This window comes from Lagopus muta, chromosome 33 (assembly GCF_023343835.1).
Source record: "Lagopus muta isolate bLagMut1 chromosome 33, bLagMut1 primary, whole genome shotgun sequence".
NCBI classification, from domain to species: Eukaryota; Metazoa; Chordata; class Aves; order Galliformes; family Phasianidae; genus Lagopus; species Lagopus muta.
The window spans coordinates 226,710-231,756 of NC_064465.1; positions in this window are offsets into that span (position 1 = coordinate 226,710).

Below are 5,047 nucleotides of genomic sequence, written 5' to 3' on the forward strand. Positions count from 1 at the left end.
AAATGGGGAAAATGGGTGGAAATTTGGGGGAAAAATGGGGGAAATTGGGTGGAAATGGGCGGAAATTGGGGAGAAATGGGGAGAAATGGGGGGAAAATGGGGGGAAATGTGGGGAAAATGGGGGAAATTTGGGGGAGAATGGAGGAAATGGGGGGGAAAATCCAGGGATTTGGGGGAAATTGGGGGGAAATGGGGGGAAATTGGGGGGAAATGGGGGAAATTGAGGGAAATTGGGGGGAAATGGGAGGAGAAAATGGGGGGAAATGGGGGGAAATTGGGGGGAAAATGGGGGAAATTTGGGGGAAAATGGGGGGAAATGGAAAAAATGGGGAGAATTGGGGGAAATATGAGGGGAAAATGCAGGAAATGGGGGGGAAAGGGGAAAATGGGGAGAAATGGGGGGGAAATGGGGGAAATTGGGGGGGAAATTGGGGGGAAATCAAGAAGATTTGGGGGAAATTGGGGGGAAATGGGGGAAATTGGGGCAAAGTGGAGGAAATTAGGGGGAAATCAGGGGATTTATGGGAAATTGGGGAGAAATGGGGGAGAAAATGGGGGAAAATTGGGGGAAAAGTGGGAAATTTGGGGGGAAATTGGAGAAAAATGGGGAGAAAATTGGGGAAAATTGGGGGAAAATGGGGGAAAATGGGGGAAATTGGGGAAATCAACAAGATTTTGGGGAATATTGGGGGAAATGGGGGGAGAAAATGGAAAAAAAAATGAGGAAAATTGGGGGAAATTCGGGGGGTTTGGGAGACTTTTTGGGGGGGGGATGGGTGGAAAATGGGAGAAATGGGGGAAATTTGGGGGGAAATGGGGAAATTTGGGGAAATCCGGGGGGGGTTGGGGGACTCGGAGGGGGGGGATGGGGGGAAAACGGGGGGAGTGAGGAAATTTGGGGGGAAATGGGGGAAATTGGGAGGAAAATGGGAAATTGGGGGGAAAATGGGGGAGAAAATGGGGAAAATTGGGGGAAAATCAAGAAGATTTGGGGGAAGTTGGGGAAGATGGGGGGAAATGGGGAAAATGGGGGAAGATTGGGGGGGAAAATGGGGGAAATAGGGGGGAAATGGAAATTTGGGGGAAAATGGGGGGGAAATTGGGGGGAAATTGGGGGAAATTGGGGGAAATTGGAGAAATTGGGGGAAATTGGGGGGAAATGGGGGAAAATCAAGAAGATTTGGGGGAAGTTGGGGAATTGGGGGGAAAATGGGGGAAATGGGGGAAAATGGGGGGGAAATAGGAGAAATTGGGGAAAATCAAAAAGATTTGGGGAAATTGGGGGGAAATGGTGGGAAATGGTGGGAAAATGGGGGGGGGAATTGGGGGGAATGGGGGAAAATGGGGAGAAATTCGGAGAAATGGGGAAAATCGGGGAGAAAATGGGAAATTTGGGGGGAAATGGGGGAAATTGGGAGTAATAGGGGGGAAATTGGGGGAAAATGGGGGGATATTTGGGGGGGAAATTTGGGGGGAAATTTGGGGGAATTGAGAGAAATTGGGGGAAATTGGGGAGAAATAGGAGAAAAATGGGGGGGAATGGGGGAAAAAATGGGGAAATTGGGGGAAAAATGGAAATTTGGGGGAAATTGGGGGAGAAATTGGGGGGAAATCGGGGGGTAATGGGGGAAATTGGGGAGAAAATGCGGGAAATTGGGGGAAATTGGGAAAAATGGGGGAAATTGGGGGGGAATTGGGTGAGAAAATGGGGGAAAAGGGGGAAATTGGGGGAAAATCAAGAAGTTTTGGGGAATTAGGAGAAATGGGGGAAATTGGGGGAAATTGGGTCAAATTCAGGAAAAAAATGGGGGGAAATAGGGGGAAATTTGGGGGAAAATTGGGGAAAAATTGAGGGTAAATGGGGAGAAAATGGGGAAATTGGGGAGAAAATGGGAAATTTGGGGGAAATTGGGGGAAAATGGGGGAAATTTGGGGGTTTTTGGAAACTTCCAGGGTGGGGGAACTGGGGAAAAGGTGGAGAAATGGGGGAAAATTGGGGGGATATGGGGAAATTGGGTGAAAATCAAGAAGATTTGGGGGAAATCAGGGGGAAATGGGAGAAAATGGGGGAAAATTGGGGAAAGAATGGGGGAAAATTGGGGGAAAATGGGGAGAAAATGGGAAATTGGGGGGAAATTGGTGGAGAGAAATGGGGGGGAATTGGGGAAAGAATGGGGGAAATTGGGCGAAAATGGGGGGAAAATTGGGAGAAATGGGGGAAATTGGGGGGAAAATGGGGGAAATTGGTGGGAAATTGGGGGGAAATGGGGGAGAGAAAATGGGGGGAAATGGGGGGAAATGGGGGGAAATGGGGGAAAATGGAGGAAAAATGGGGGAAATTGGGGGGGAAAATGGGAAATTGGGGGGAAGCTGGGCTGATTTGGGGGCGGCTGGGGGGAAATGGGGGAAAATGGGGGGATTTGGGGTGAATTGGGGACAATTTGGGTCAACTTGAGGCCATTTGGGGCCGTTTGGGGACATTAGGGGACATTTGGGGTCAATTTGGGGTCATAAGAGGACATTTGGGGACAATTCGGGACAACCTAGGTCTTTTTGGGGACAATTTGGGTCCATTTGGGTCCATTTGGGGTCAATCTGGGGACATTTGGGGCCATTTGGGGCCATTTGGGGACATTAGGGGACATTAGAGGACATTTAGGGTCCATTTTGGTCCATTTGGGGTCAATCCGGGGGCAATTTGGGGACATTAGGGGACATTTGGGGTCCATCTGGGACAACCTGGGTCCATTTGGGGTCAATTTGGGGACAATTTGGGGACATTAGGGGACATTTTGGGGTCAATCTGGGACAACCTGGGTCAATTTGGGTCCATTTGGGGTCAATTTGGGTCCATTTGGGTCCATATGGGGACAATTTGGGGACATCAGATGACATTTAGGGTCACTTTGGGTCCATTTGGGGTCAATCTGGGTCCATTTGGGGTCAATTTGGGGACATCAGGGGACATTACAGGACATTTGGGGTCACTTTGGGTCCATTTGGGGTCAATCTGGGTCCATTTGGGGACAATTTGGGGACATTAGAGGACATTTGGGGTCAATTTGGGTCAACTTGGCTCAATTTGGGGCCATTTTGGGTCAATCTGGGGACAATTTGGGGTCAATCTGGGGACATTAGGGGCCATTAGGGGACATTTGGGGTCAATCTGGGGACATTAGGGTCAATTTGGGTCCATTTGGGAACATTTGGGGTCCATTTGGGGACATTAGGGGACATTAGGGGACATTTGGGGTCCATTTGGGTCCATTTGGGGTCAATCTGGGGACATTAGGGGACATTAGAGGACATTTGGGGTCCATCTGGGACAACCTGGGTCCATTTGGGGTCAATCTGTGGACAATTTGGGGACATCAGATGACATTTGGGGTCAATTTGGGGACATTTGGGGACATTAGGGGACATTTTGGGGTCAACCTGGGACAACCTGGGTCAATTTGGGTCCATTTGGGTCCATTTGGGGACAATTTGGGTCCATTTGGGTCCATCTGGGGACAACCTGGCTCCATTTGGGGACAATTCAGGTCAATCTGGGGACAATTTGGGGTCAATTTGGGTCCATTAGGGGACATTAGGGGACATTTGGGGTCAATTTGGGTCAACTTGGCTCAATTTGGGGCCATTTTGGGTCAATCTGGGGACAATTTGGGGTCAATTTGGGGCCATTAGGGGCCATTAGGGGACATTTGGGGTCAATCTGGGTCCATTTGGGGTCGATTTGGGGACAGTTAGGGGACATTAGAGGACATTAGGGGACATTTGGGGTCAATATGGGACAACCTGGGTCCACTTGGGTCCATTTGGGGTCAATGTGGGGACATTAGAGGACATTTAGGGTCAATTTGGGTCCATTTGGGTCCATTTTGGGTCAATCTGGGGACATTTGGGTCCATTTGGGGTCAATGTGGGGACAATTAGGGGACGTTAGAGGATATTTGGGGACATTTGGGGTCAATCTGGGACAACCTGGGTCCATTTGGGGACAATTCAGGTCGATTTGGGTCCATTTGGGTCCATTTGGGGACATTAGGGGACATTAGAGGACATTTAGGGTCAATTTTGGTCCATTTGGGGTCAATCCGGGGACAATTTGGGGACATTAGGGGACATTTGGGGTCCATCTGGGACAACCTGGGTCCATTTGGGGTCAATTTGGGTCAATCTGGGGCCATTTGGGGTCAATCTGGGGACAATTTGGGGACATTAGGGGACATTAGGGGACATTTTGGGGTCAATATGGGACAACCTGGGTCTATTTGGGTCCATTTGGGGACAATTTGGGGACATTAGAGGACTTTTGGGGTCCATTTGGGTCCATTTGGGGTCAATTTGGGTCCATCTGGGGACAATTTGGGGACATCAGATGACATTTGGGGTCAATTTGGGGACATTTGGGGACAATTTGGGTCCATTTGGGTCCATTTGGGTCCATTTGGGGTCAATCTGGGTCCATTTGGGTCCATCTGGGGACAACCTGGCTCCATTTGGGGACAATTCAGGTCAATCTGGGGACAATTTGAGGACATTTGGGGACATTTGGGGGCATTTGGGTCCATTTGGGGTCAATTTGGGTCCATTTGGGTCCATTGGGGGACAATTTGGGTCCATTTGGGGACAATTCAGGTCAATCTGGGTCCATTTGAGGACATTTGGGGTCCATGTGGGGACAACCTGGCCCCATTTGGGTCCATATGGGGTCAATCTGGGACAACCTGGGTCCATTTGGGTCCATCTGGGGACAATTTGGGGACATCAGATGACATCTGGGGTCACTTTGGGACCATTTGGGGTCAATCTGGGTCCATTTGGGGTCAATTTGGGGACATTAGAGGACATTTGGGGTCAATTTGGGACAACGTGGCCCCATTTGGGGACAATTCAGGTCAATCTGGGGACAATTTGGGGACATTTGGGGTCAATTTGGGTCAATCTGGGTCCATTTGGGGTCAATCTGGGGACAATTTGGGGACATTAGGGGACATTTGGGGTCCATCTGGGACAACCTGGGTCCATTTGGGGTCAATCTGAG